General features: G+C 42.2%; 1 protein-coding gene across 1 annotated transcript in view; it reads left to right on the top strand.

Annotated features, from left to right (window-relative positions):
* The window catches only part of LOC140253804 (uncharacterized), an 84,005-nt gene extending 82,275 nt beyond the window's left edge, over positions 1–1,730 (top strand). Inside the window, exon 7 of the mRNA XM_072339750.1 lies at positions 1,653–1,730. The gene's annotated coding sequence lies outside the window, so the exon portion shown is untranslated. The remainder of the gene's footprint in view (positions 1–1,652) is intronic.
* The last annotated feature ends 8,513 nt before the right edge of the window (positions 1,731–10,243 follow it).

Genomic DNA, 10,243 nt, shown 5'->3' with positions numbered 1-10,243 from the left:
GGGATGGAGCCGTCGGGGGTTAGCTCGATCGTGTTATTGTTGGCACCGTCAGGTTAGCGCATGCGGTGGCTTCTTTGTTGCATTTGCATCGGTCAGCAGTTGGTTTTGTTGAAGGTCAGTTAATGTTTCTCGGTGAGTAGTTGGTTGTTTGTGTCTTGTTAGGACTTGGCTGGTTTCTGTTTTTTGCGGCACCGAGTCTTCTGAGTTTTGGCTGCTGTTTTTTGAGGGAAAATCTTCGTGTCGGTGAGCGTGCAGAGTTTTCGGCTTTTGTCGGCGGTCGTTGAATTTTCCTTGTAGAGTAGTCGCGGTTGTGGTGTGTCAGGACTCGGTTTGTTTCTGTAGTGTTGAGTTTGGTGTTTTTTGCAGATTCAGTGTGTTTGAGCATGCAGAGTTTGCTTTGGTTGTTGGTTAAATGTTGTTGAGGAGTTAGATGTTAGTGTGTTTGTTAGGACTTGGCTTTTTTTGTGGGGCAAGTGTAGTTGCTTGAGTTTCTTTTTCTGTGATTGGTCTGTTAGGTGTTGGCTTGTTTAGTATTTTGTGGTGTTGAGTTGTCTTTGTTAGTTTTGGCTGGTTTTTTGCGGAGTTAGTGTTTGAACATGCAGAGTTTTCTTCTTTTGTTGTTTAAATTTGGTTGGAGTTGGATGTTTGAGGTGTGTTTGTTAGGTCTTGACTTGTTTAGTTGTCTTAGTTTTTGGCTGGTGTTTTTTTTCAGAGTTCTGTTCTTTGGTAGTTTAAACTTTTTTGAGAAGTTAGATGTTTTGTTAGTACTTGGCTGGTTTTTTGTGTGTTTGTTTGTAAGGACTTTAGCTTTTTGGTAGGTCTTTGAGTCTTTTTTTTCTTGGCTGTTAAGTGTTGTTTGTTTGGGCTTTGCTTTTGTCTTGTATGATTTGGAATGTAAGGGGGAAACTCTGGCTGCTCACTCTTGGAGTGAGTGGCCAGAGTTTCCCCCTTTGTCATGGGGCTAGACACCGGGTTTTGCACTATCTCTAAAGAGATATTATTTTTTTATTTTTGGGCGGGACGGTGGGTTCATGTCGGTCTTTTTGCCGGTGGGGGGGCCTGCGGAGGCCCCCCCTGAGTGGGGGTGTGAGAGGGGCCCCACCTGGCATAGGGGCCCCCTGAGTGGGGGTGAGGAGGGGGCCCCACCTGGCATAGGGGCCCCCTGAGTGGGGGTGTGGGGGGGAAGCCCCTATAGAAGGGTCTTCCCCTGAGTGGGGGTGTGAGGGAAGGCCCCTTCTTCCTATAGGGGCTTTCCCTGAGTGGGGGGCAGCTACTGCTGATGTTGTCTTCCCTGTGTGCTTGACTGTTTCCCATGTGGTGATGGTGGTTTTGTGGTAGGGCTCCTGGGCTGTAAAGGAAGAGGCTTGGAGGAGCTGGGCTTTGTCCTGCAAAAAAAGAAAAATGAATTTAAGTGTTAGGGTAAACCAGAATGATTAAATAGCTTTTCTCTGTGTAGTCACTAAATGGCAATTGAGAAGCAGGGAGTTGCCCTCTAAAAGGGTTTGGGTAAGTGGCTGGAGGGGAAGTGTGCCTGCAGTGTATGTGTCTGGTATGCTGTGGGTGTTTTATAGTATTGATTGAAATAGTTTGAGATACCTGAGAAGGAGTTAAGTTGCCACTTTGCTCTCTAAGTGTTTTGTGTTCTCTTCTAGGAAAGCAAGTCAATTAAGCAGAAGAATAAAGAAGATGGTCCTGATGGTTCCTCTTGTGCCAAGTCAAAGGCTGACTCCACTGCTTTTCTACATTTGAATAACATAAACTCTTTTTGCATTACTGAGGTTTAACTTAGTATTTCTAAGTAAGTGTGCCTCCCTAAATGTGTGCTGATTGCAATCTGTAGGCAGACAACTTAAATTTCAAAAATAAAACATGAACTAGGACTTGCTTTGTAAGAGAAATCTTCTACTTTGTATTACTACTTTAATAATAATTAAAGTAAATTAATAATAATTAAAGTAATAATTAATACTTTATTTATTACTACTTTATTATTTATTACTTAAGCCCAGCTGTAGAGGGCAGCATCAGGATATAACTCTGTTCTCATTTCAGCGTGTACCACTGGCATATCTCTAAGCTCGCTTCTGTGACGTGAGAAGCAGGTTATGATGTCTGTCTTGTTTGAAGACAAATAAAATAAAGGCTCAAAATGGTTTTCAATAAAGCTGTTGTGTCTCTCAGAGTGAGTGCTGTGTGTTGTCAGAAGTGAGTGGGATGTCTTATGCAATTGAGGGAAAGAGAAGCCATGCTCAACACTTTGTACAGAGGATGCCTGTCTGTCTCTGAATAAAACAAAGATAAACCCCACTGTAAAATGTCACTTACCTCAATAAAAGATGTGCTGGCTACTTCTGGACTTGAGCCTTGTTCCTTTGGTGGGGGTGTTAGGCTGTTTATCATGATTAAGGTAAAAGGTGACAAAGGTGATCCCTTGTAAGCAAGCCCACTTGCTGTGTTTTGTAGCCTGTAGAAACAGAAATTGACACTTAAATTCAAATGAAGCTAATGCAGAACTATAACATATCAGATATGCTTTATGCGACAAGTAAAACTGCAGATTATGATACCAGTGGTCTTATTGCTGCAGTTGAGCATATGGATAGAAGTATTCCTTTAATTCAGTAAAGCCTTGAGCTCTTGAGAAAACACTTCTTTCTGTGTTACAGTTAAGTTTGCTGACAATTTACTTGTTTTTTCCCTAGGAAACTCTCTAGCTGCTGCTTCTCTTTGAAAGCCTTTGCCTTGATACTTGGTGATTTTCTGTGAGCCTTGGTCCCGAACTGAGACTTAGCTCTAATACAAAAGGGTGGGGTGGTATTGTATCACATTGTTCTGACTGAAATAAAAGAAACTGCATTCCCTTCTGCCTCTGTATAATAAAAGTAAACAGATTGAATCTTTTCTGCTGTAGTCTGCAGTTATGTACTGGCTACATGTTTAATAAATGATCTGTTTCTGCTACCATTGAAGTGCAACAGTTGTTAGGTAATTCAGGATTGTGTGCAGAGCTCACTTAAAAATGATTCTGCTTTCCTATTGATATGAACAGCACAGCACTACATTAGTAGATATTTCTAATTAATAGTTCCAGAACACGTTAAAAGGCAAATGATCATCACAACAAGCATAATGATGGATCGTTTTCCTGAGGAATGCTTGAAGTCTCTTTAACTGCGCTAATAAATGCTTATAAGAAACAACAAGCTCATCACAATTACAAGTCTGATTTTTCTAGTAAATACAAAAAGAAAACACCCTATTGCTCCTTGCTGCTCACTGTCAGTCTGTTGACTGCCCCGGCTATTGCTGAGAGTCCGGTCCAAATGCTTCGGCAAGGGGGTTATAACAGGTCAGTCTCCTGCACCCTCGCTGTCTATGTAAGATCTAAACCAGCTAACAGATAACCAGTCACAGCCACACTAATAAAGTATGAAACTTGGTGCGTTACCTACCCTTTCCTTGAACACCTCTTGGGATACTGATTCCAAATCAGGAAAAAAAAAAAAAAAAAAAAAAAAAAAAAAAAAAAGTATTTATATATATATACAAATAAAGAGCAGAATTGCTCTTGCCAAACTGCACATGCTTTGCCAGCCTCTCCTCTCGTCATTTATCCTAACAAACGCTTGCAGTCTCCTTTGTAGGGGGTCTGAGTCAGTGCTTAGCTTTTATTTTTATTATATATAAGAGGTACAAGGAGGAAGGGCTGTCTGCTGAGATAAGACTGACTTTCTGCATCCCCCTGCCCGACAAGCATCTTCCTTACATGCTCAGATAATACAGAACTAGAACACTGCACAGACACCTCTCTTTTGTTATGCGTGCGCTCAGTGGAGCGAGCGGATGTTAGAAACGAAAAAAAAAAAAAAAAGGCAAACTTATAGCAATTAATTACTGAATCAGAATTGCTTAAATCGTTGCAGTTAATGACCCTATCCCCTTCATGCAAAATGGCAAACAGGTCAGAATCAGTAATACAGATATAGCTAACAAGTACAGATTGCCTCCCACGCAGCATCAAAGACTTTCAACTGCTAAAATCCAAGACATTCCACTAAACATATTGTCTGCATAGAATCAGTATTAGTGTGTTCTACCACCAATACCCAGAAGGGCTGAACAGAAAGTAAGTTCTGTAGCTATGAAGACTCAAACAGCCAAACACGCCCCTCTCTTGATCCCCTACATTGAAAAACGCCCTCCCTTGTCACGCCGTGTGGGAGCTCCCACATTCTCTAGGATCTACGCTCACGTGGGGAAATCTCATCTACAGTAATAGCCCTTCTGCATCAATTTGACTTTTCAAGCTGACAAGATAAATCCCTGCCCTCAAAACCGTGCAATAAATGTCAAAGTAAGGGGATTTTTTTCCCAATTAAAGAGAAATCAAACCTACAATGACAGTAGGAGATCATTTAAATTCCTTTCTCTGATATAACCCTTCTCAGCAGTTTCTAAGTTCTTAATTACTTCACACGTCAAAATCCAGCCATATAAATAGAAATATTAAGGCTACAAAGGAAAGGCTACAGCTATTATCTTTGTAACAGCACTGAAACCACTGCCGTGAGATCACGTAACAAAAAGAACAAGGCTTACCTGTCTCTGAAGATCTAGGCTCACTGAAAAATTCCACAAAGGAGGGATCTCGGCCGAGAGATCCTTCCTCGCTGGCAAACGACCCTCGAGTGAGGTCTGAGAGGGGCAGAACCTGGTTCCAGCCCTTCCCGTTGTTAAGGTAAATCTCCTCCGCCTGTGCTCCCGAGACAGACCCGGTCTCCTCGCCCAGGTGCCGGATCGGTGATTCGGACGTGGATTCTGCAGTTCCCTGACAGTCTTGCAAATCTTACTGCTTATGATACAATCTATATATATGAATACTATCTGTGTGTGTATATACGTATATTATATATATATATATATAATATATATATATATAATATATATATATACTGGTATAATCCAGTACCTAGACACACTAGCCTCGGATAAGTCAGGCAGAACCGCTTATCCTTCTCAAAGCCTTTCCCGAAAGATGGGATCCCCCAGACTTCGCCACCTTAGCAAAAGCTTGGCAAGAGCTTAGCGAAAGCTCCCCAGAACTCCAAGGACTCTGACTGAGCTCAGCACATGAGGAAAGAAAACTGCGGAGACTGTCTGACTGACAGGCTTTTCTACTGTTCTGTTTTAAATGGAACTCTGATCAAGTGAGATGATCAAACAAGAAAGCTCACGCCTCAAGTCGCTGTCTGACTTGCTGAACCCTCATCTCCACTACTTGTGCTGAGATAGAAGATCAAATCTGACATTTCTCAGAGCCACTAGCAGAATTTGCTCAATTCCCAGAAGGGGCAATTGTTTAATAAAAAGAAACCTCACAGTCATATGTTCAAAAGCTCACAGGTTTCCAACCCATCTTGTTTGCAATGCCAATACTCCAAGTATTCCAATTATTTTACCAGGGGATAAAAACCAAACACACAACACCACTATCAACAACAACAACAACAACAACAACAGCAACAACAACAACAAAAGATGAAATCATCCTTTCTTGGCATCTCAAATCATTAACCCTGCAGTACGTACTCTGCTCACACAACTCTCAGTTTTCTTTACCCCACGGGGACGAATAGCATCCCCTAAGACTCGCTCTATGGAGCAGTGCTCTTCAACCTCGTACCCGATGACGCAAATATAGAAATCGCGCGCACCCTAGACATGATCACTGATGGCACCGAGCTCGGTGGTGCTGCTGATACAATAGAAGGGAGGGATATCATCCAGAGGGATCTAGACAAATATGAGAAGCAAGCCCACGTGAACACTACGAGGTTCAAAGAAGCCCGGTGTCCCGCTTGGGTCAGGGTTCTAGCGGACTAAAATCTGAACGTGAGCGCAACAGCACCCCCTTGCGGCCAGGAATGCCGGCGGCATTTTGGGCCGCGTCAGAAGAGAAAGGGCGTCGGGAAGAGGGAGGTGACGGTCCCCCTCCGCTCTGCCCCGAAGGGCCCCGGCTGGAGTCCCGCGCCTGGGCCTCGGGGGGAGAAATACTGCCGGAGTGGCTCCGGGGGAAGGCCGCAAAAGGGAGCAAAGGGCTACAATACTTCTTCCAACGAGAAACATTGAGGGATTTGGGTCTGTTTATCACAAGGGACAAAGGCCTCATTACAGCCTACTAGCACACGAAGCGAGCTCATAAACAGGACAGACGCTGACCTGTTATGCGGTCTGTGTGATACTGTTGTACTGACGTGAAATACAGCAATAACAGGAGGGTGGCAAAGCGCTAGGCTGCGGCAACCTAAGACCAGCCCGAACGCAGCAACTGCCGCAGAAGCAGCACCAAAGAAAAGAAAAACGCCTCACCTTCTAAAGATCTCTCTACTACTCACAGAACTCGGGCAAGATGCTCTCACCTCCGCCGCCGAGTCTTAAATGAGGGCTGCGAAGGGGTGGATCCCGGCTCCTCCCCTTACGCTGCGGGGCCCGCACCTGAGCTCTCCCGGGTCGGCCCGGCCCCTTCTCGCCACGTGCTCCGTCATCGCTTCCAGCTGTGACTTGTCATCTCTGTTACAGCCTGAAAGAGACGGGATAAGGCAGAACGGCTGTAATTAACACAGGGGACATTTAGGTGACATCTGAGGAGGCAGGAATGTCTTACTCGGGGCGGCGAGGCGCTGGCGCGGGACGCGCGGAGGAGCCGTGACGGCCCCGCGTCCGGAGGCGTTCCGCACCCGGTCGGACGGGGCTCCGGGCGGCTCCGCCGAGCGGGTGGCGGCCCTGCCTGTAGCGGAGGTGTTCCGACGACGTGATTCTTAAGCTCTGTTGCCACCCGAGCCGCTCTGTCCAAGAAATGGACGCTGAGCCAATATTTCAAAATGTTTCTTAACATTCGTAAGAAAACCCACAACCGACATCAGAATTTCCACAGAGGATTTTACTGCACAAAGCAGAGCCAGAAGAGATTTATTGCAGAGAAACGAAGCGCTCTTGGGGAACTGAGACTCCGTTTGCACGTGCTTCAACTCTGGTTCTTTCATTTCCTGACAATTAGTGTTGAGAAAGTTCTTTGTGAAATATTGGTGTGATTCCTGTCTCTTCCATTTAAAATGAGATGAGTTTTTTGTTTTTTGTTTTTTGTTTTTGTTTTTTTTTTTTAGCAATATACTGTGTAAAGCAGGCCATTAATATTAACTCGAAAGGCCTCAAAGAAGAATTTAATGACAATTGGAGCTGTTCAGCAGTACAGAAGATCCAAGACTGATTCCAGAGTTACCCCTTCTTTGAAGAGCTCCTTAACATATGTCTGAAACTCATACTAGATTTGGGTTTTGGTTTACTCTCGCAGGATGATCATACATAATGACTCAGTATTTTTAGCATTAAAAACTATTCTTAAAATGGAATTTGTGTGAAATTATCTTCAATGTCTTGAACTGTAAACTTCTAAAGACAACACTAACAGCAACATTATCACTTTCAGTCTACTGTAAATAGTTTCCATAATGACTCTCATGTGCCAGTATAATATATTCGCTTTCCAGTTGAACTGTCTTGTGTGAAACATGTTGCTTTCACTGAACATGTGCTAAAAGAAGTTGGAAAAAAAATATTACAGACTTCACCTGGTATAGAAAAGTTATTAATTCAGTTAACATTTATTTAACTATTTATTTAATTAACTATTTATTTATTAACTCTTTATTTTTTTAATTTAACTCTTTATGTAATTAACATTTATTGTGTGTTTGTTGTTTTTTGTTTTGTTTTGTTTTGTTTTGTATGTGCTTCAACTCTGGTTCTTTCTTTTCCTGACAATTAATCTTGAGAATGTTCTTTGTGAAATATTGGTGTGATTCCTGTCTCTTCCATTTAAAATTACATGGGTTTTTTTGTTTGTTTGGGTTTTTTGTTTGTTTTTTGTTTTTTTTTGTTTTTTTTTTAGCAATATACTGTGTAAAGCAGGCCATTAATATTAACTCGAAAGGCCTCAAAGAAGAATTTAATGACAATTGGGGCTGTTCAGCAGTACAGAAGATCCAAGACTGATTCCAGAGTTCCCCCTTCTTTGAAGAGCTCCTTAACATATGTCTGAAACTCATACTAGATTTTGGTTTTGGTTTACTCTCGCAGGATGATCATACATAATGACTCAGTATTTTTAGTATTAAAAAGCTATTCTTAAAATGGAACCTGTGTAAAATTATCTTCAATGTCTTGAACAATAAACTTCTAAAGACAACACTAACAGCAGCATTATCACTTTCAGTCTACTGTAAATAGTTTCCATAATGACTCTCACGTGCCAATAGAATAAATTTATTTTCCATTTGAACCGTCTCGTGTGAAACATGTTGCTTTCACTGAACATGTGCTAAAAGAAGTTGGAAAAAAATAGTGCAGACTTATAGGATAGATATTAATTCAGTAAACATTTATTTAACTATTTATTTAATTAACTATTTATTTATTAACTCTATATTTTTTTTTAATTTAACTCTTTATTTAATTAACATTTATTGTGTTTTCTTTTTTTTTTAATTTGTTCTGTTTTGTTTTCTTGTTTTTCTTTTTTCCTTGAGGATGATAGAGATCTCAAATGAAGGTCGCTGTTTCAGACCCTGCCACGTTCAACTGCAAAATCTGGATGCTCGCCCGTAGCAGGGTGCATTTGAGCCCATGTGAAACATGTTTGCATTTAATAATAGTACCCTCAAGGGTTTCTGCTCGAAACCAGACTCTAAATGAAGCTCCGGGTCCATTGTAATTCCCTGGCACAGAACATAAAGTCATCTTTCATCTTTCTAATTTTCAATTTCACTGTGACTCTTAATAGGCAGAGCTGGGAATTCCTATTGCCCTCAAATACCTATCAAAGATAGTGCCCAGGAAATGTAGAAACTATCCAAAGGCTCCAATGCTGTAAGATAAGTGTGTGTCCCTGTCATGGTTTTGCAATGTTGTAATTTTGCTATCAGTATTCCACATCATAACATCATGTTAAGCATAGATAATTTTGATGAATCTGCTGCTCACAGAAAGAAGACTACATGTCCCAGGGAGCACCACGGTCAGTCAAATGACCAGGACTATATAATCTCACTTCAGTGCTGGACTCGCTCTCTTGGATCCTGCCAGCCAGGGGGAGAGCCGTGTGGGAGCGTTCCAGCCGTTTCGCCTAGAGTTACAGTAGGCCTCTCGGTTTCGGGACTCACTCTCTCTTATTTTACTCGATTCGTTAGCTTTAATTCCAATTATATTGTATTATATTGTGTTATTCTGTATTCCGATATAGTATTTAGTAAAATAGTGTGCCTCCTTAGATCGCTGCCGCTGTATTTATTTCCTTTTCCCTGTTTTCTTTTCCTTCTGGGCCAGCGGCCTGCGGGCCGACTGCCCCCCCTGTCTTGGGTGCAGGTAGATTTTAGGCTAACCTTTGACATAATTGGTGGAGAATGCGGGCAGATTGCCAAGAAATTTGGGCAAAAAGGGGCAAAAGTGGGCAAAAACTGCAAAAGCTGCTGTTTTTCCTGCTGTCCTTTTAGTTTTTTACAGAGCTACGAGTTTTTTTTTTCGTTGAGGAGCTATCTAAAGTTTACGTTTCTGCACCTGGGAGCTTGACCTTGAAAGTCCAGGCGGACTGCCAATACCCCGGAATATTTTGTAAACTTTTAGCTCTGCTATCTCGTTATTGTAGAGAGGAAAAAAAATGTGTGCTCTGTTAAAACTGCTTGTAAAACTGCTTTTCAGGGTGCTGTATGCTCCTCGTCCCTTCCCTGAATCCTTAATGCAGTTTTTGAATGCCCATTTGACCACACTGTTAATTTCCCTGAACATACTGTTGGTTATTTTATTAATCTCACTCAGTATCTGGATTTATAACATTCTGAGGAAGTCTTCCCCAGAACCAGAGAATACTGAGTGGCAGGGAGTGTGGAGAGGCTTTGAGGAGACTTTAAAAAGGCAGACATCTTCAGCGTCATGGAGCTTTACTCCTGAACACTTGAAGAATCCTGAGAGCTTGATCGCATATTTGAGGCAGGAATGTTGCGGCACAGGCAGATCTCAGGAGGCACAAATGATTTGGGGCCTGGCTAATGCCTATTGGGCCTTATTCAATTTTGAAGCTGAGAGAGAGAGTCTCAGAGCTGAAAAGGCAGAGAGGGAAAAAGTTTCTGAAGCTGAGATAGAGAGTCTCAGAACTGAGATGGAGAGTCTCAGAGCTGAGAGAAATGACCTC

Source organism: Excalfactoria chinensis, chromosome 6, assembly GCF_039878825.1.
Source record: "Excalfactoria chinensis isolate bCotChi1 chromosome 6, bCotChi1.hap2, whole genome shotgun sequence".
Taxonomy (NCBI): Eukaryota; Metazoa; Chordata; class Aves; order Galliformes; family Phasianidae; genus Excalfactoria; species Excalfactoria chinensis.
The sequence above is the reverse complement of the archived record's forward strand: the minus strand, read 5'-3'. Positions and strand labels throughout refer to the sequence as shown.